The following is a 22,004-nucleotide window of genomic DNA, read 5'->3' on the forward strand; positions in this document are numbered from 1 at the left end:
TCTAAAGTAAAAAAATGTACTGGTCGTTCGTGGATCCGTGTTAAGTACCTTCGGATTATTGGTCAAGCGCCTTGACCACTGAACCACGATTAATACGCAGTAATTGATTCGTCTTTAGTTTGTTTACGAGTATAATGTACGCGCCGTATTTCATTCAAAATAAAGAACTTTTGTATTTTGTTTTTAAAAAATCTGAAATGTTAATAAATTAGTGAATACAGTGATATAATACCCTCCAAGTTCTCAATTACATATTCCTGTGTTGTGAATTTGACTATTAACAAGCTACTGTTTTGAGCGAACAGAAAAGGCTCTTTATTTAATCGCGCCCAGGTAAGTAACGCTTTAGGTGAGTGGTTAGCATTGTGGTTTTTCTGAACTGGTGATCCGAGTTTGAGTCTCCCTTTTGCCATTAATAACTTTTTAAAGTGTTTCATTTACAAGGCTGAGCTCCAGTTGGATGCTGCTAAATGATAGATAATCTCCAGTGGAGAAATTCAGTGATGATGTAATCCTGAAAATAAAGAAAGAAAAATGAATAGAGAAAACGAGTTACAGAGTAAATTTTGTTAATGGTTCTATATTTGATATTAACCGTTGATTTCATTTATTTTAAAATTGTTGTGTATTGACACTATATTCTCCTTTTTTCTCCTTGTGTCTCAATGTGTAAATTTTCACAAATATTATTCAAATCAAGAACCTTCAGTTTTATTTACAACCTAAGGGGAAATACGCTTAGTACGGATAGGTTCTCCAACTCGTTTGGGTGTTATCGAATTATGCATTTTTAATATTTACAAATAAATTACTGCATACCAAAATTTAACAGTTTCAAAAGTCATTTAACGAATAATGAAATCGGACAAGTTCTTCTTTCGAAATAATATTACGTATCAATCAGTGGCGCCGGAACCTAAGAACTCAGACCCTGTTAGACACCCAAAATTTTCATTAGAGGCTGGGTTTTTCCCCTGAATAATCCATTCATACTTTAATTGATTTCCAGGTAGGACTATTGTTAATAGTTTCAAAACTGAGCGCAAGGCTTTGTGTTTAGTTAAAAGAATAACCTAATACATATACCGTATAATCTATCCGTATATTATTTGATACGCATATATGTATAGTCATTTGAAGTAAGTTAATTTGTTTATATAATCCCTCACTTAAGTTAAGTGTAAAATTATTTAAGTTCCCTGACTGTTATCTTCTCATCGGTGCCTCTGGTGTCCGTATATTTTTTCCGGTATTGTGCTGTTTATTGTGAATACAAACATCCAAAGACTCCTTTTTGGCATTTCGTCAGCCAGCGTTTCGCTCCACTTCTGCACAAAAATACCCTTTACGATTTGTGCTTTTCAAGGCGGGGGCAACTTCACACTGGTGTGCTAGCTACTACCTGGCGCAATTAATCTTGAAGCAGGCGTTAGTTGGGTTGCCTATCTCGCGGACTTTGTACATCAAGAATTTCTGTGGCCCACTATACATTATGACAATTTTCAGATCATATTGAGATATTTCATCATTATTGATAGATACATCTGAAATTATGCTCACAAACTTACAAATTGCATAAATAAAAAATGCATAAAACACGATTAGTGAATGTTATAAATTTAACCCACTATATAGTATTACTTTACCTGGCAAAATTAAGATCGTAAAACTTATTCTACTACTTAACTACGGCACTACAACGATTTTAAGTTTTCCTTTATGTACTTAACAAGTGAGTAACAAAAGAAAAATGAAATTATACTCAATTAGAGGTTTTGGCCAGGAAATTGGGAAAATGTACCTTGTCTATCTTTTTGCTTAGAACTTCAACGATGAAATAAGCGGATGAATTAGAGTGTAAAAGCTCCACCTCCATACTAACAGCTTTCATGCATGGGAAGCAGTCTAATATTAGCATTGCATGTAAAAGACTATATGCGTACATCCCATTATGTTTGTAGCCTATATGTTAGAACTTGAAGTAAATAGAATGTTAAAATATTAAAGTGAATTTAAAAGCTTGTGTCTGTACTAAAATGGAGAAACAATCTGACAGAAATAATAATCATAGTAAGAAGAAGAAAGAAAGCGTAAAATAGAAATTGTTAGTACTATAATGAATATGTATTTTTTATTTATTATTATTATACTGTAAAACCAAATGTATTGATGATATTTTATTTTTAGATCAAAAAGAAATATTTTGGTAATACTTTACAACTATGTAATCCGATTGTTTTGGTTTACGTCAGGAAATGTTACTTGTTTCTAAGTTTCGAAATGGAAAATGAACGAAACACTGACTCAGGGTATAAATTCTGACATTATTTCATATATATATATATATATATATATATATATATATATATATATATATATATATATATATATATATATATATGCGGGCGTGTGTGTGTATAAACTTATTAACTTAATGAATCGTATACGAACAGTTTTCCCTTCCCAGAGGACGCTTTGTATGCATAATTCCTCAAAGGGTTTTCCAAGAATTGCTCTGAAGTTGTTCTAATATAGAAGTTAGTTCCATACCAGACAAATGTATATTAAATATTCTCAACAAATAGAAGAGTTCTGCAATATTTAATGGAAAGTTTTATCTGAAAATAGAATGTTGCAGGGACGTCGACGTTTTCTCCGGAAATATTAAAGCAAGAGATAATAAAAATTATATGGTGGTTTTGTATTTTGAATGTATGGTATTATTATTTCATCTTGGACAAACACACTGTTCGTCCTCGAGAGTGTACTTATATGATTTTCCAGATATACAAAAAACTGTTTGTAAAACATAAGTAAACAGGCTGCCGCGGTGGCTCAGTGGTAGAGCGTTCACTTCTGATGCATGGGGTCCTTGGTTCAATCCTAGCTAGCGCCAAGTGAACTTTGTAGTGGACAAAGACCATGTACGTGGGTTCTCCTGTTTCCTCCCATTTTCTTCACTCCACAATTTCTTTCATTTTTCATCATCACTGTCTCCTTTAGCCTAGTCGGCATAACCATGGGACATAAAACTTAAAGATTCCATTTCATTCAGGAGATTGATTCGTTTATATCCGACAGATTTGGCAACACAACTGTAGCCTTTGTATTTCTGCCAGAACCATGAAACTGGCGTCGTTATCACTGTTGTGTTTCAACTTACAGGTGCTAGAATGTGGTGTTATTGCTAAGGAAATGCCGCGGAAAGTGAACAACTAATGTGAAAGATACAGCATGGTTCTTTTCCATGCACCTTTTTCGAACACCCGAATAGATAATCAGGATCGCGAAAATGGTATATTTATTGGAGTGACCAAGTTAAAAATATCGTAACCAGGCAAATAGAAATAGAACCCGTGCGGAAACTAATGTTGCTCACGAGACAAAATGTGGACATTTCTCGTCCCGAAAAAGTATCCTAAAACTACAGTCTCGTCTCGAAAATTATATATATTTCTATTGGAAGACCTTGGTTTCAACTCGTACATCGGCTCGAAAATTCAATATCGTATCAATATGCTAATATCGTCTTGTGGGTAACATTAGTATAAATATTTACCAGCAAACGTATCATCTGAGATGCTTTGTGTAATTTGTCGACATTTTTAGCAGGCCAGTAATTACACTACCCCAACGGGACATAGTTGAAAAATAAAATTCGGCCTAGTCCACTGTCAGCCATGTCATTTGTTGTCTTGGTCTGTGATGCATATATAAGGGCCGTTGGCTTAATATTTTGCCGCACCACATTGCTAATTGCCAATATACATATTAAAGTTCATAATGGCCCATATATTACCTTGTGAAACCCAGACACTTGAAGATCTCGTGAAATTAGCATTTAAGACTTCAGTGCCAGACTTCAGTAACTACGTTGGCCCCACATTTAAAAGTTACCAGTTCATACAGCCCAAAAGGTGTATTACCTAACACACCAATTATCTCTGCTAGCCCAGATACTTGGAGGGCTCACATGAAATTAGTCCTCGATATTTTCATCCCTCTCATATCAGAATCTCTTGGCCCAAAAGATGAAATTTGTTAGTTCACCCAACCCATAGTGTGTATCGTGTCTGGTTTCCATATTATTTTGGCTAGCCGAGACTCTTGCAGAGAGCAGAGCAGCTTGACACACACACAAACGCACACAAAGAAAAAACAATAAAGCACATGCCATACCATGTACAAACATGCTTTCATCTGTAGATTTTAAACGAAGTTGAGACAAGTTTTAAAAAAGGAGAAAAAAAGTATTTGAACAACGGAAACACATGAAAAAAGTGGAACTTACGAGGTTAGTGTGAATTTGGACCACCTTTCGCCCTCAGAACAGATCTTGTGCGAGGTGGAAGTGAGTGGTAGGTTGAATATTACATCATTCCGCTTGCAGCTTACCACTCAGTTCCGTAAGATGATCGAAAATAAATCTGTGCCGGATTCGTATTTCCAAAAGGGACCACAGACATTCACTTATGTTACGGTCAATGGATTTGGCTGGTCAGGAGGGGTGTTCAACTTCATGCTGATGTTCTCAAACCCCACAACAAGAGATTCAATTAGGTTTATAGGCACGTTATTAGCTTGGAATATGGTTTCATCGTACAGAAACAACATCATCTGAACCATTGGATGCACATAATTCCGTAAAATGGCTACATAACCATGGGCTCTGACTTGATCAGTTTAGCGCCAGCACAGAATCCACTAAACACCAGGATATTGTGGTCTACAGCGTCACAAAGCCATCGCCAAGTTTCACGTTTGGGCGGTGAATCATAAGCTTCTTTAGACGTCGGATACACAAATACACGGCTCGTGGTTTGAAATAAGGTGGAAGACTATTCATCCGACCATATCATACACTTAAAATCATTAGCAATTCAAGTTGTATGTACATAACAGAATTGGCGTCGCGGTAAAGCGTGATGGTCCCTTATTAGTGGCTTCCCCCGTGCAACGTGACCCCATATGACCTGTCATATAACTCCGGTGGGCTGTGATTGTCAACACAGACTGTGGGCGATCTTGCTTAAGTTACTATGTCACTTGCACTGCAGTCGAACTAATAATCTGTTTTAAATGCTCAACAGGACTTGTCACTGAGAGTTTCTTTCTACCACCGTTTTTCTTCGTCGATGTGGTTTCCCGTTGAGTTTTGTAGACTGCCATCACATTGGATACTGCTCCTTGCGATACATTACCGAAAATTGTCACTTTTAACATCTTTGCACCTCATAACCGTGCGCTCGCAATTTGTTCTATTTTAAAATCAAAGAGGTCGCCCATTTTACACTATCTCCATCTGCTCAATTCACTGCGCACTGCCGTTGTGCTGTTCCTCACTTAAAATTCAGTTTGGTTAACATATCACTGCTAACAGCTCGGTGCTACAGTCGCCACATGGTCGTTGTCAGCCCATACATGTAACTTTCTTCCAACTCCAGGTGATTCCAGGTTCGGTGGGGAAACTCACCGTCCTATTTTACCCACGTTCCAATGCGGCTCAGGGGTTCACCTAAACTTTGTCAAATGGGGTTAAAGTCATCCTGAGCATAATTCTCATTACAGAAGATGGTACAAATGAGGAGGCTTCCCTTGAGAGCCATGTTTGTATAATAAAATGTATCTTTCACATTATTTCTTTTCATTATAATTATTGAATATATTAGAAGTGACTAGTTGTCACAAGACAATTTTTCTCGTCCCGTCTCGATTGGGGATTAGAATTTAGATTTCTAGGCTTTCATGTTATAAGGTCGTTTTAGCCCGTCACATGTGAGGGATGACGTCCACGTGGGATCATACTTTACAAAAAATTGTGGAAAAAAGAAAAGATAGTGGAAGGGAAAAAAACAGAATAGCATCATTATATTAGGTACTATCCCAATGATTAGCCTGAAAAAGCTTCTATATTTTAAACCGGTTGTCCTAACCGGGAATCGAAAGCGAGACCGCTCGCATCAATGGCAAAAGCGTTAGCAACTATGCTCCATGGAGCCACCGCGTCTCGACTCGAATCATGACCCAAAAATGAGACGAAAATCAAGATAAGAGCTACCTTTTTAAATTCGAGAAATATTACTGAGTCTCGTAGTCAACATTAGTTATCATCCACGTCATACATCTTAAACACTGTTAATTATAAATTAATATAAAGTATAACTTAATAAAGTCAAATGGGTGTAAAGTCAGTATGTATTAATACAATGAACAGAATTTATCAACATTGAGAGATACGCTAGTTATTACATAATATATACTCTAATATTATGGTTTCTCAAGAATGGAGAATAATCGGTAAAAACTTATTTCTCGTTTACTCTCGCCTCATGAACAATAGCAGAAGTCGTCTACTTTTATTGAGTCTACATAGTATACCAATAATTGTCACCTGATGTTCAATCAATCCGTGAATACGTTTCTACAAAGTATTTCGCACATCTAATCACATTCTGCACTGAATTAACTTTTATATTACTTATTCCAGTTGAAGAAGTATTTAGTCAATTGTTTATGTGGGAGATAATCAAACCGTACAAAACACATTGTAGGATATTTATTGTTTAAGATATTCTGTTCCTACATTTGTAATACATGGTTATATGTTGAACATCCGTTATTAATTAGTATCAGTATGTTAGAAACACACAATATAGTCTCTCTTGTTGTTTTATTCCAACAGTAACAAATTTATGGATATCAAGACCATAAATTGCAAGAGTAAACGTATTTTTCTCCACATAATGGAATGCTCTTGTTTTGCATGATAGATTTTTAAGACGTGTTGTATTTAAAGCAAACCATTTTGCAAATTTTTCCTCATCTAAGTTTGTTTCTTTGCTGCTTCCTCTAGGTTGTTCTTCACAACTTCGCAATTTCTATTTTTAATCACCGTTTGTAACCAACCCTGGAATTTGTCACGTACTTTGATCTTTTTCAGACTTGTAAGCTTTCTTTCTTTAATTCTTTTAACTTGTGAGTTTCTATAATGTATTTGTTCAGGAGTAAAAGTGAGTCTGAAAATGTAATAAAACGGATGACGTCACGCCATCTCCCGTGCATATCTTTACCCTTGTAGTTTAGGAAGTGGAGGGACGTCATAGATAACTTTTGGAAGTGGAGAAACGACATCCTCCTGCGTTTCCCCCTCATTTTTACCCCTGTATCTGTTAATATTAAGAGTTTTTCCGTTTCCTTCGTAAAGTGAGTATAAATATTCTCAAGACAACGCAAAATTTACGTGGTAAACTAGTGATAAGAAAGTCTTCCAATATTGAGATTCGCCTTTTAGGTATTGGAGATTTCGTTATTTTAGTTACTTCGTGTCGCGGTTGATCCTTGAGAATGTGTTTATCTCTTCGTTTTGAAGCCGGAGTAAAGGTTAAAATACGCAGCGACAAACCTGAACTAACCTAAAGGCTACGAACAAAACAAGTTGAGCAATAAATTACTGTGAACATTCTGCACCTGTTGACGAATGACAACCTACTATTTCAATTTGAAATTTTTAAGTTGGATTAAAAATGACGAACCCCAAGATGACCTCTGCCATGCACGTAGCCAAGGAGGGGTCCGGACTCCCCCCTACGAAACCAGAAAATGAAAAAATTAAGGAAGGATGAAACAAAAAGAAACGAGAAAAGTAGAATTAGCTTTAAAAATAGAAAGCTACAGTAAGCGTTTGGTTACTCTTTCTTATAAGGAGCTTTGTGTGTGAAGGGAACGGAAGGGGGATCAATTTAAAAATGGATGTTATTGAAACAGCATTCCGGATTCCATCTAGCTTCATGCTAATCCTATGGATTAAAAATGACTATCGATAGACCGTTCTATCAGATAGACTCTCAGGTAAAACTTAAGAAATGACCCAATCACCAATAATATGGGCCTGACAATATAGATTCCACTTACACTTGTTAAAGAAATTTTCAATTTCGCGGCAACACTAATCCTTGACGGAAGGAAAGTAGGTACCTATTATCAAATCTTTTTCAATACTTTTTTTCATATTCTTTTACTCGAGATTTCTTAATAGTTTGTTATTAAAATACTTACTAACATATTCTCATTTTATTGTCCTAACAAACCAATATATATTGACAGCAAAATAGTTTAGAGTGATCGAGCTCCTGGTATGATAAGCACAGCATTTCATGTCACGAACTCCCCCAATACGAAATCCTGGCTACATGCTTGGCTTTGTGGACATATATTAGAAATAGACTCAGTTGATATAGTAAAAGCAGAACTTCAAGTTTTTAAGAATTATGGACAAAATGGGAAGATGAAAATAGTGAATCTGAAACATATTTGTATGCTACAACCCAATAAACAAACTTTTCTATGGTAAGTCTACTTTTACTCCAACTTCCCTTGATGGAACTTAACTTTAGAGATTATCTCTGTGTATTGAGTTGCCAAGTGTAAATTTTGGATCATGATTAACAGAAATGTCATTTTAAAGGAATTTTGAGACTAGCCTTACATTACGTATTATTGACAAGTTTAAAGCAAGTTTGCAGTCGAGGAACTAGGGAGTGTGCTACAGCCTTGATATGGTCTTCAGCCGTATAAATACAAGCTTCTGCAAGTCTATAGGATTAATCTTGCAGACTTTAGGAAGGCTATCATAAGTCTGGAATGCCATTAGTGAATGTATAGCAAACTTTCTTCAGGTGACAAGGTTTAAAGTAATAAGTAGCAGTAAATTGCTTTTCTATGAGAGGTGAGCCACAAACATATACAAATACATATGTCTTTAGATTGCCTTTGTTATTCCTTTCTTTTCCAGAAAAAAGGAATTAAAAAAGAAAAGAAAAACAAAAAAAGAATTATTTTTGATAGGGTGAAAGCAGTATTTTATCCATTCTCCTTGATTTTGGGGATGGGATTTAAATCACTAAGGGGAGGCAACATTCTGACCTTTCTTAGTTATGCTAACGAGGAAGGTCCATAAACCGTATGAGTTGAATTTTGATGAAAATTTGTGACAAGTTTCAGTTCAAGTTGCTAAGTAAAGTAGTAATAGACACTCGATGCGCAAACGCTTCATTGAGCTGCTACACCGACGCCATCTTGAAATCCTGTAGGCAATGTCCAAGAATACCCTTTTAGCAAAAAAAAAAAAAAAAAGAAAAAAAGAAAAGAAAAAGCTTTTGATAGATCTGACTTCAGTATTGTAAACCAAGGTAGATCATCTATATGTGAGAGTACTTCCAGTGCATGATCGCCATCTTGAAAGGTGCCATATTGAATCGCCGTCAAATATAATAAATGACAAGGGGGTCATGTGGGGTATCAAATAGCACTGGAATTTACTTCTGAATCCATTTCCGTAACCAAAGTTTACATATCTGTTTTCACTTCAGAGTTAAGAGCTCTCTCGTTCACAGGAACATATAAAAACTGAGCAAGTAAAATTTGTGTTATGAAATGCGGTCGTGCGAACACTTGCATGATTTTAACTAATGCAGTAGTTAATGCAGTGCAATAGCCACTATACCAATCAGATCTTGAAACTAGTAAGAGAAATCGTTAATTAAATTGAAATGCCTGTAGTGAAAAATGGAATAGCAGCACTGTAACAAATTATACCTATTTCAAAGTGCGCTATATATATGAGTCTGTGTGTGTTGCGATTATGCATAGCATTTAAATGCTGTAATATAAGTTAGGTGGAACGGCACATATGGTTTTAAAGAATCTGTCTTGAAGTTATTAGAAAATTAATAGAAATAATAATAGAAAAAATATTAGAAAAATAATATAAACTATTGCACATAAGCAAATATTAACCTACTAACCTTTTGCTCTTCAGTTGTGATGATGGAGATCCAAAACGTAGTGATTAGCACACAACATCATGGAGCAGTGGAAACACTTAACAAATGCACTTTGGTCACAATCTTCATGAAAACAGACACTATTTTCTACTAGTCTTCAGAACATTTGTAAATGAACCAACTATTGCTCCTGTTACGTACTCACATTTCTGCCATGCATATGCAAGCATGTCCTTTAGGACTGGCGCACAAAATTGATGATACACAGTAGAATACATTTTATTTATGAAACTTTTGCCATATAACTTGTACACTGAGCAAGTGAACACCTGCTACATCAGTTTTGATATGAAAACTAGTCTTGCGCTTATTATAAACAAGTGTTATATCGTTAAAGATGGAAAGATGTAGATATTTAATTATTTAATATTGAAGGGAAAAGCAAGAAAGAGGCTTGTTTTATGGATTGCAACTTGGAATTGAACCTTGCAATAATCTTTACTGCCACATATTCTTAGCAGGTGTGCATGCATTCTCTTATCACTAATAGCAGAACAGACAAAAGAAAAATGAATTCTAAGTTTCCAGGTGTATCTTCTTCTAAGAATTGGCTGTGAACTGATGATTTAAATCCCCTTCATTGTTCAATGCGACAGCAATAAATCGATTTATTTAGAGAAACTGTCAATAAATACATTAAAGTATTTTAACTTCGTAATATACATTGTAAATTATAGGTTGTTAAGTATGAGTATTGGAAAAGAATGCAATATTCTGCAACAATGATGGTCTTTGCGTAAGGTTTCTAGATTGGAGAAGAAAACTTAACACATTATAATGGACCACGTAAAATTGCCTAAAATAGTTTTTGGATTGATACAATTCAACGTCCCACACGCCTGCTACGCTAAAGGAGACGTGGACCTATTGATTATAGTGGAATCCGAACCATTTTGGTCGTTCAACTAATATGTACCAGTTTGTATCATTTTTCTAATATATATCCGAACAATTCCTTTCGTATTCTCTGCTTGTCAGTACTATTAGGCATGTATTTCATCGACCAGCAGTCTATTCCATCGCACTTTGAAATAGGTATAATTGTAGCATGCTGCTATTCCATTTTTCACTACAGGCATTACAATTTAATTAACGACTTCTCTTACTAGTCTCAAGATCTGATTGGTATAGTGGCTATTGTACTGTATTAACTACTGCATTAGTTAAAATCATGCAAGTGCTCGCACGACCGTGTTTCATGACACAAGTTTAACTCGCACAGTTTTTATATGTTCCTGTCGGTAAGAGAGCTCGTAACTCTGAAGTGAAAACACAGTAACTTTGGCTACGGCTACGGCTATGTAAACTTTGGCTACGGAAATGGATTCAGAAGTAAATTCCAATGCTATTTGATACCCCACATGACCCCCTTGCCATTTATTATATTTGACGGCGATTCAATATGGCGCCTTTCAAGATGGCGATCATGCACTGGAAGTACTCTCACATATAGATGATCTACCTTGGTTTACAATACTGAAGTCAGATCTATCAAAAGCTTTTTCATTTTCTTGCTAAAAGGGTATTCTTGGACATTGCCTACAGAATTTCAAGATGGCGTCGGTGTAGCAGCTTAACGAAGCGCATCGAGTGACTATTACTACGTTACTTAGCAGCTAGAACCGAATCTTGTCACAAATTTTCATCAAAATTCAACTCTCACGGTTTATGGACCTTCCTCGTAAGTATAAGTTAAAACGGTCAGTGAGGAACAAACAAAAAATGCAGAAAGTAACCATGTACTTCACGTAATCCACACATATGCCTCTACCTAGCTCTTAACGTTTTTGAGCATTTGTAGTCAAAATCGTACTTACAGTAAGTAGACAGTCTACTATGTGGCTACTTTGAACAGGCAAGTCCAGAGTTCTTGAAAACGTTAGTTCCAAAGTAGTTTCAAATCATGAAAGAGAAGTACTACATTACTTTTAGAGAAAGGATTTTTCCATACCATAAAAACAAACTGAAAGTTTTGATCACACACCCAGATCTGTAGCTTCATCGGCCATCACACTCAGAATTTGTCTTATATATATATATACATGGTGTTAATGAACTAGACCGACAAACTGTAAGAGGTGATTCCTCACATCAAAATAAAAGGAAACGTTCATATGGATTTATGGCCAAAAGTGCATAGTTTCGGAGCTAGGGCTGTCAAAAATCGCAAAACAGCTAAATTTCAACAGACCCTATTTCGAATTCCAGAAACTGTGGATGATGATCCTTATCAGCGTAAAGGAAGCCTCGCATACACAATCCAAAAATTCATGTTTCATCAATTGTCAATAAGTGTACAGGGTATTTCCTACAGGGTGTAATTCTCAAATATGCTCTCAATAGAGTTTTATGATATACCCTGATTTCAAGGAGGGTGCAAAGTAGGTAGAAGGTAAGCCTTGACAACAATGGACTTCCAATGCTTCGGAGGGAAGTCGGAAGTGTTAGGAACTGGCAACTTCGTGTGTTTTTGTGTATAGAATAACGTGTGATGTAATGTATTCTGTCATGGTATATTCACGTTTTCTTCACTTACAAGCGTGAAATAAAACACCGTAGCATGCGTTTTTCAAAGTACAAGAGACTGCGCTGTTGACGATTCTTCATACGCCCAACATCGCGCCAAAGGATTTCGTGTTCACTGCTATCAAGACTTATCATTTGCCTACTTTAGATCAATCATAAAGTCAGAGCATATCTCAAAATTTTGTTGATGGCATGTCTTTGAATTTCATTATGCAGGGTATACTCTTTATACCCATTGAACATTAATGAAATGTGCATTTTTGGGCTACGTATGCATAACTTCCTTTTCGCTGATAAGAACCACAATCCACAGTTTCTCGAATTCGGAATAGTTCCTCTTGAAATTTGTTTTTTTCTTGATTTTGGATAGCCCTAGCTCTGAAACTTTTCGCCACAGGTCCATATGAACCTTTTCTCTTATTCACCTCTTACAATTTTTCGGTATAGTTCATTAATACCCTGTTTATATATATATTTCATTTGACAATCAATGAATCCGTTTCTTGCGAGAACTTAGTTAGTGTAATAGTCCTCGGTGATTGGCTAGGCGATAAACTCACTACTTGACCACTACGATCTAACTGCACAGCAAAATTAATGGAAACTTTCTTTCTATTTTTTCGGATTTTGTGTGTAACATCGAATATACAAAATTAGTTTGCACACCTTCATTTTTTTTTACCTCGCAATCACTACTAAGAGCTCTTCTGTGAGATTCATGGTAAAGCGCTCACCTGTGGGACATGCGGTTTCAGGTTCGATCCCCGGTCAAGTAAGTTTGTAGTGGACAACACCAGGTGCATGGGTTTTCTAGGAGTACTCCTGTTTCCTTCTACATTCTCATTCCACTGATTTCTCCATCGTCATCCACTTGTCTTAATCATACTTCTATCTTAGCTTACAGGCCATAAATTATGACGTTAAATTAAAAGATCTCATTTCATTTTCATTTTTCTTCTGTGAGATTTATTTTGTTCATGTTTTCAAAATGTGTTGTCTTTTGGATGTTTTCATGTACTTTTATTCGTTTGTGAAATATTTCAATATAAGCGTTACAATCTGAACTTTTAAAAAGTGATCTCTCTTTATAAAACGAGAATTTTAAGGGATAAAATGCATCAAAAGATTGCGATCTTGGCCAGTAATTAATTTTACATGAACTCTAACGACTGCTTACTGGAAACTATCCTTGAAACTATTGATTGAAAAAAAAAATATATTGGATCTTTTGATCAGGGGTCAAATTTTTTTGAATGACCCCTAAATCGAGTTTTCGTCTTTCCTACGGAATAAGCCCATCATACTGAGTTATGTGATAGTTGGAGTTTGGCTACACTATATATAGTTCTCCAGATATAAGGATTACAAGAACATTTTTGATTGAAATATATGGAATATTTTGATCCAAAAATAGTACATGATGAATAAAGAGCGCTACCATTGTGTTGCAATGGCGAACATAGGATTTCTTCAAGGAACGGACCTTCAAGCTCAATAGTTGATATCGTTTCAGGAATTTTGTGTATACACAATATCTTACTACGAAAGTGTACATTTTTTCATAATATATAGTTAAATTAGAATTAAATTCGGATAATATACCCTTTGCATACGCCAATTGCCTAGTGGTATAAGTCACGGGTGATTACTTTCCTCGTTAAGAAACACACACATAACGACAATGTTTAACTTGATTGAATTTCATATACTTCAAGAACTGAAATGAAAAAATAGAAATATTCCAAACATTACACACCTTAAGTCAGAAATACACCGTTTCAACATACATTACTTTCTCTCTCCCCGTTGTGCTTATAGAATGTCTTATCATTCATCATTTCAGAAAATATTGCATTTTTGAGGGAATTTTAACAAGCATTTTATTAGGATCACAAGAAAAAAATAGAAATATAGAAATGATACCATGGATTGAAAAAATAGAATTATTACGAACAATGGAATAAGTTTCTAACAGATTCGATAAATAGAAATACTTGGACTGTAACTATATATGAAATTTTAATTTGAGAGAGAAAATAGAGTATACACGCTATACCTATATCTTCAAGATTTAGGGGAGGGGGAAATTCTACAACTTAGGAGGAGAACTTTTCTGCTCGTAGCATGTCTGAATAAAATATTGGGAAAAGGGATCTATAATCTTAACAATCTGGCAAACCTTTGGATATTGTTTAGATGGTATTACTAAGAATACAGCCCAAAGTAGAGCAGATATGCTATTGTTCGATAACCTCAACTATTACAATTCTCAACCTCAATAAATAAATCCCTTCTTTTCTGTAATAACCGGGAATCGAACACAAGACTCTTCCGTGAAAGACCAGAACATTATTCATTTGATCGAAATACAGCCAAGAGTTTTATCTGTTTCAAACTGTGACGTTAAGGGTACGGGTAATTTTATAGTAGGGGAACAAGTGTTAGAATTGTTTTCATATATAAAAAAAAAGAAAGAAAGATAAAATTAGGGTGACTGACAGCCAAGACAGCGGAGTAAAGAGAGAAAAAATAAGGCGGGCAGAGAGAGAAATAGGAAAATGGGCTGACGGGGCGGGTGGACCGTTGTCCAGTCTCGTCAGAGAAACCGACGGCGTTTGAGTGGAGAGTGCGCTCGCTTGCGTCGCGACGGTAGACAAAAACGGAAAACCCATCGTGTAAGTATATACATTCTGTATACTACGTATATATGTAGAAAAAGAGAGAGAGAGACAGAAACTGGCGCGCTTTAGTGCGCAGGTTTCTTCTCTATCTGAACGAGCCACCAAAGCTGAGATAGGTGGGTGCGAGCCCAATTCAACAGTATTACGTCCGCTGTCACGGCAGTCGGAAGCGGTACACGGAGAACGGTGCGCGCAACTTTTCATGTTTCAACAACTTCTGTTATTCATCGGTGGATAACATATATTCTAATTGTCTTTTGCTTCTTGCACTCTTATTTTCTTGCGAGAAAGTAAGAAACAATCGCATAAATTAATACAAGTTTGTGTAAGGTGTTGTGGATTAAAAATAATCTTTTTTACTTAATAAAATCTATATAATTAAAGAAAAAAGTTTTAACACAAATCGTAAAATATAGTCAGTGTTTTTACGTATGTTGTATTTTCCTTCAACTTCTTAGAAACTAAATGTAATATACGTGTTTTCGTGCTGTGAGCGTGTGTTGAATAGTGTTTTGTGCTTCTAATAATATTATTAATAATATATTTGTAAACAAAAAGAAAGAAATTCTCATGCTTTAATAGTATTTAAATCTCTTCATTCGTGGACTAGAAAAGGGATTTTTGGGGGTGTCATCAGAATAAATTTGATTTACATGAGACGTTGTAAAGGTGGTTGAATATTTTCATCGCATTCCCTAAGGTAAGCTATAAAGTTTGATTTTCTTCTGTGTTGTTATAGATTAAGTATGGATGTTGTCAAAGCAATGTGGAATGATTAATAAATAAGGAACATTTTGCGAAAGCGAATTTAAGAACTTCGGGAATTACGCTTTAAAGTACTGCGGCTTCTTTAAGTTTTACGGGACTTGTGATTCTTCTTCAATCGTTTATTTGCTCAGAAATACTTTGATTGGAATCTTATTCTTTAATACTTACCAGCACAATAAACACAACCTTTCTCTCCTTTCCAAGAGCTATGCTTTTAAACGCTGTATCAAGGGCGACACCCATTAAATTTAACGGAAACCAACAATTTCTACTTATTGAGAAATAACTAGTTGTTTTAAGTTAGTGGATTAGAAAACCAAAGACCCCCAAGAATCTTTTCCAAGAGGGAGCTAAAGGCAGTTTCCTGAAGTGGGAGCAAAATACTGACAGAAGCACATCCGCAAATACAAACACGTTTTGATGGAAGCGAGCTTATAATACATCATACATTATAAAGTATCAATATTATTTACGCTCATATGCTTATTAATTTCAGTAAATAAGTTATGGTACTATAGTATTTTACATAAGTAACTAAGTATGATGACATTATTTGCAAGAACTGAACACTCTTCGAAAATCCAGGGCGGTAACTGCCTCCCTTGGCCCCGCTGCGGGTGGCCATGCTTTAAACATCCTACATCGCATCTATATGAGGCGTAGATCTACAGCGCAAATGGGATCCTTACCTTAGTCACATAGGACTCCAATAGGAATCAAACACAATTTTTCAACCACAAATGAAAATACTAATTAACTGAACGAATTAACTCAAGTAAAACCTCCTCTAAGTACCCAGATTGTCTTTAACTCAAAGGCAGATTGAACTTATCCTAACGTTACTAGGTGGAGTCACTAATTCAGTAGATCAGTAATAAGGCGGCCTGTTTTCTTCTCCTCTCTTTCAAAGAGATACACAGGCGATTTTAAATTAAGAACATGGAGTGAAGGGAGTATTTTGATAGAATTAGCAAAACGAGGAACAGAAGAACTGAACAAATATGACTTCATTACTGAGATATTCATTTGTGTAAATCAATCATTATTTCTCTAATATAGACACACTCCGAATCTTTATGTTACCAAAACACGACACAGTTTTAATAGAAGGCGTTGCTACATAAAAAATAACTAAATTAAATTTACTCAAGCTTTGTATAAGATCTTACCTATGTCTGAGTAAGTTGTTTCTAGCCATTAATGAAATCTTGCTAAACTAAATTCATAAGGTGCAGAAAAGACATTTCATGAGTAGTTTTAGATTAGATGCTGGTTTTAAGTTAGATCGGTTTTTGTTAATGCTTATGGTTTTTACTTCTAGTTCAGTTTTTGATTTGTACACACTAAATATTTGAATACCTTATGTGATTATCAAATAGAGAATTTTGAGATTGCTTTGGAAAAAAATACCGATAAAACCAATTGGCAAGTGTTAAACAGTTGATAGATATTATTAAATACTGCAAGTCTGCTTTAACACTTGTGACCGAGAATTGTTAGTAAGATTTGTCTACCCAAAAATAATGTTAACTACGATACAGAATTAGGTCTATCTCTTGCTCTTATACTTAGCTTACATATAAACAATACACAAACACAATAACTCATCAGGCATTACTATATATGATATTACCAATTTATTATATGTTTCTTCTTTATAAATGAACCATATTAATTTCAATATATGTATATATCAGTAGCAACATGCATACAACGTAATTCGATTTGGCTTGCAAATTCCTCTTCTGGAATTTAACCACTACTAATTCACAACAACGTCAATTCGACTTTCATACATTTTCTATTTGGAAACGTTCCATTTCCAAATCTCTTCAAACCAAATCCATACCAGTATTACATTCAATTCTAAACAGCGGGTTACTCGAGTGAAACAACGTAACCAGCGTTATCAATTGCACCTTTATAATGGATTGTTGAATATGACAGTTGTGTTCTCAATTATAATTTTTAGTTCCAGCCTTTTTAAATACTAAATGTGCTAGTGAACAAAGATATTAAGAATTAGGATGAATCAAATTTCTGGTAAAGCAACATTTAGAGAAGATTACCAAGATTGATTAGTACCTCACCCTGACCTTCTTATTAATCAAGAACATTTTGGCTAGATTATTTAGATGAATCCATTGACTAACTTTGAAATTGTTATTAATTAAATCATTTTTGTAAGACATGAGCTTCCTCGCGGTTAAGCAGTTAGCATACGACCTGCTTTAGCCTGGAAGACCCGGGTTTTATTCTCGGCGGGAGCTCATGTAATTTAGATTCCATGTTAAGCTGTAGATCCACGGTCTCATATAGCCTCGCTGCTCAATGGGACGTTAAACTCAAAATCAAATAAAATTTTTATAAGATATACCAAAATGTGGAAAACTACTATTGTTTATAATATTGGTTTAATTTTTTCCTACCATTGTCAACTTAAATTTGGTTGCTTGGTAATAGTTTACCGTTAATTTGAGGGCAAGGTAATATGAGACGTGAATGTACAGCAAAACATGAAATCCGAACCACATGGGTAACTACGAGGAACAGAACCAGTCTACCAGGTCGAAAATTCATGTACTAATCATACAGAATTACCTACTTCACACAGTTGCTAGGCAATCACCGAAAACCCTTAAGAGGTTTTGGTAACTCATTAATTCCAAATGTAACCTTTAATAGGTGTAAACATTCCATTATCATATATAAATTCATTTACTATGAAACTGACCGGATAGTTAAAAAAAAAGTCAGCACCTGGAGAGAATATATTGCAATTAGCTCACGGAATGCTAATGTGGACATAACATTTAAGTATTATGAAAAAGGACATTAAAATCTACCCTAAAAGATATTCTTTTTCGTCAGGAAAGATTGTTAAAGTTATATAACACTTTTCATATACACTATAGACTTCGCTAGCTCAGACAGACTGATTGTAACTTAAAACTTTTACTCGTAATCAGAATAGCGATGCATTTGTAGATTGTTTTATATAACGTAAATTACTTGGAAAATTCGGTTCTTCATTACTTTTCGTTAGAGGGGAGAAATAAATAGAAGTAAATACTCAGACAATTTAAAATGTTCAATTCTTGTTTTGTTATTCAAATGGAATTAAGTCTTTTATCTTCCACGATTATAACCTATAGGCTAAAGCAGAAGGAAGATAATGGAACTGAATGATCGTGCAATAATTGGTGGAACGAGAGTGCGGTAGAAAACGGGAGAACCTCGAGAAAGTACACGTACACTCTGTTGCCCGCTACAAGTTCACAGTCTGGGATCGAACCAGTGGTCCCTTACATCAGAGGTAAACCGTGTACCACTAAACCAAAATACTTCTTTTCTTCTTTTTCTCATTATTATTATTATTATTATTATTATTATTATTATTATTATTATTATTATTATTATTATTATTATTATTATTATTATTATTATTATTATTATTAATTCTTATAGGCAAATGCTATCATCTTAATTCTCGTATCTCTGTGCTCTTTCTTTCATGAAAACAATCTTGTTCTATAATTGTTTTCTGAAAATATTATAGGTGGAAGTATTTTACGATTATTTATCGTCTTTTCGGCTGCAAAATAATACCCGTTCAATACTACATAGACGTAGTGCCTTGCAGTATTGCCCCCTCCCAAAAAAAATGGACCCCTCCCAACAAAAATTTCTGGGTGCGCGCCTGGACATGATTTTTTCCAAGAGCATCTCTATGTTTTAGGAATAATAATAGCAATGTTTTTATTTAGTTATAATTAACAGTTATATAGAACAAATCAAGTTGCTTATATGGAGTTCTAATTAAGTACTATAGCATGTTATTCGAAGAGTGGTGCTGCGGTGGTTAAATGGTAGAGCATTCACCTCCGGTGCATGGGGCCCCTGGTTCCATTTCAGCTGGTGCCAAGTGGATTTTGTGACAGGCAAACACCGTGTGTGTAAGTCTTCTCGGTAATCTCCCATTTCGTCCCACTTTCACCATTTCACTCATTGTCATCATCTCTTTCTTTTCATTCATTCTCTTTAGTCTACACGACATAAGCGTGGAATGTACTGTGAAACAGAAATATTTCATTCTTATTCCGAGAAGAATGAGGAAACACAACTCTGAAATCATTTATTGAACGTTTTTGTAGAATATAATCGCCAGAAAAAAAGAAACAAAAATCTTCATATTAAGTCGTACTTTGGAATTAAATTGAGTTTATAGCTCTTTCGTTCTAACTTCGATTATTTGATGCACCGACCTAACCAACAGCGCCATTGACGGGTGAGGTATGCTAATATCGTATGTGTGTAGATATCGGTAAAGGTTGTCCTGTGACCTAGAACTTCCAGCGTTTGTTGCAGGTCTGTGACTTTGTGAATGTGGGTCAATGTGGTTTATATGAAGTGGTTATGACCTTCGTAATATTTAAGCGTGCTTGGGTTTTTTTCCTTTAATAGCGATAGAAAAAATTATCACCACGAACCATAATCAGTTCGAGGATATATGAGGAGTAGAAATCCATATATAAATAGCAGGAAAATTTTCTTTAATTCTAAAATTCAGTAATATTTATACAACTACTTATCATTTCAGTTGTTGTTTGTTGAAATTTAGCTTACCTATTTGTTGAGCACCAAGGCTGTGTGACATGTGGACCTACATTTTCAGATGAAACCCGAACCAACAAAGCGTGTTCAAAGTTCAATACTCTCCCACTGGGAATTGAACCGCGGGACTCAGCATTAGTTCTAGATCAGTTGAGTTGATTTTGAGTTTAATGTTCCTTTCAGCAGCGAGGCTATATGAGATAGGACCTACCAGGGTTGTTTTGTTTAAAACGAAATGTTTAAAACAAATGATTAAAACTTGTTTTAAACAATTGATTTTGTTTTAAACAAATTTCATATACGTTTTATACATTTTGTTTTAAACACGTGTATTTTTTAAGACTTGTTTTAAACATATACTTGTTTTTATTTTATTTCATTTTTGTAAAAAAAAAAAAAAGAAAGAAAAGAAAATCTGTCAGAAAAGAAAATGGTCAAAAAGTGCTTCTCATTCAAAATACTATTTTCTTAAAATGTGAATGTTTTGATTTCTTGTGGCTACAGCGGGTCAATGTGGTGATCTACAATTTCTTTTGTCTCTTTTTTTTCCTTGTTTTTACCGTTTACTGTACTGTTTAAATGCTTATCAGTTAAATTACCCGCCTGCCTTCCAGAAATGACGCCCCTGCTTGCATTAATTACTATAGAATTAGTTTATAGGATGAACATCTTTCCACATTGCTTTCGGTTTAAGAGTAACATTAGACTGTCCTGTATTGGGGTTTAGCGTCCCTTTCAACAATTAGATTTAATAAGACCTGGACATATTGTTTAACGTGGAATTCGAACCACATGAGTTCCCGCCAGGAATCGAATATGGGTCATTTACGCGGGAGAAAACGTTAAAGACAAAAGAAGAGTTATGATTTTGTTATTTTTTTATGTTCTAATTTGTGCCTACTGTATTACATAACTAACATATATTTATAAATTTCTTCTATTCAAACATGAATGCTCTTTGTCAGTAAAATGCAGATTCTTTATTTACAAAAAATGCTTGCTAGCCAGGATTCGAACTCATGTTAAAAATAAAAGAAAAAATAGAACGAAAACTCATTATGTTATCCAGTAGATCAAGAGCGCATGACTAAGTTCTTTACCTTTTTTCTCTTACTATTCTATTCATGGTGAACTTTCCTCATGTGTTAATCTTGTATCGTGTAGTATGCCACTTTTTACTTTCGTCTTCTTCTTTTTTTGTCATATTTTAGGATTGTTTTCTACATGCCACCCGAATATTTACTTGCAGGCAAAGACTCATAAAATGCTTCGTGTGGAGTATTGTATTGTGTGGATCAGGAACATGGACATTACGCAAAAATGATGAAAAACGACTGGAAGCTTTTGAAATGTGGGTATGGGAAAGAATGGAGAGAATTTGCTGGTCGAGCGGGAAACGAACGAGAGGTTCTTAGAAATGGTAGGAGAGAAAAGAACAATTTTAAATACGAGTATTATTAAAAATAGGAAGAGAGACTAGTTGGGACATTGACTAAGAAGGAATTGTATCACGAAGTATGTGCTAGAGGATATGGTGGCAAGAAAGAGAGGAAGAGGACAAAGGAGATTACAA

The 22,004-nt window shown here is 35.0% G+C and overlaps 1 long non-coding RNA gene across 1 annotated transcript in view; it reads left to right on the forward strand.

Moving 5' to 3' along the window:
* Positions 1 to 15,000: 15,000 nt before the first annotated feature.
* Positions 15,001 to 22,004, forward strand: part of LOC145691797 (uncharacterized) — an 802,568-nt gene continuing 795,564 nt past the window's right edge. Inside the window, exon 1 of the long non-coding RNA XR_014132548.1 lies at positions 15,001 to 15,749. This is a non-coding gene — a long non-coding RNA (uncharacterized LOC145691797). The remainder of the gene's footprint in view (positions 15,750 to 22,004) is intronic.

Source organism: Thermobia domestica, chromosome 8 (assembly GCF_964235325.1).
Source record: "Thermobia domestica chromosome 8, izTheDome1.hap1.1, whole genome shotgun sequence".
In the NCBI taxonomy this organism is placed as follows: Eukaryota; Metazoa; Arthropoda; class Insecta; order Zygentoma; family Lepismatidae; genus Thermobia; species Thermobia domestica.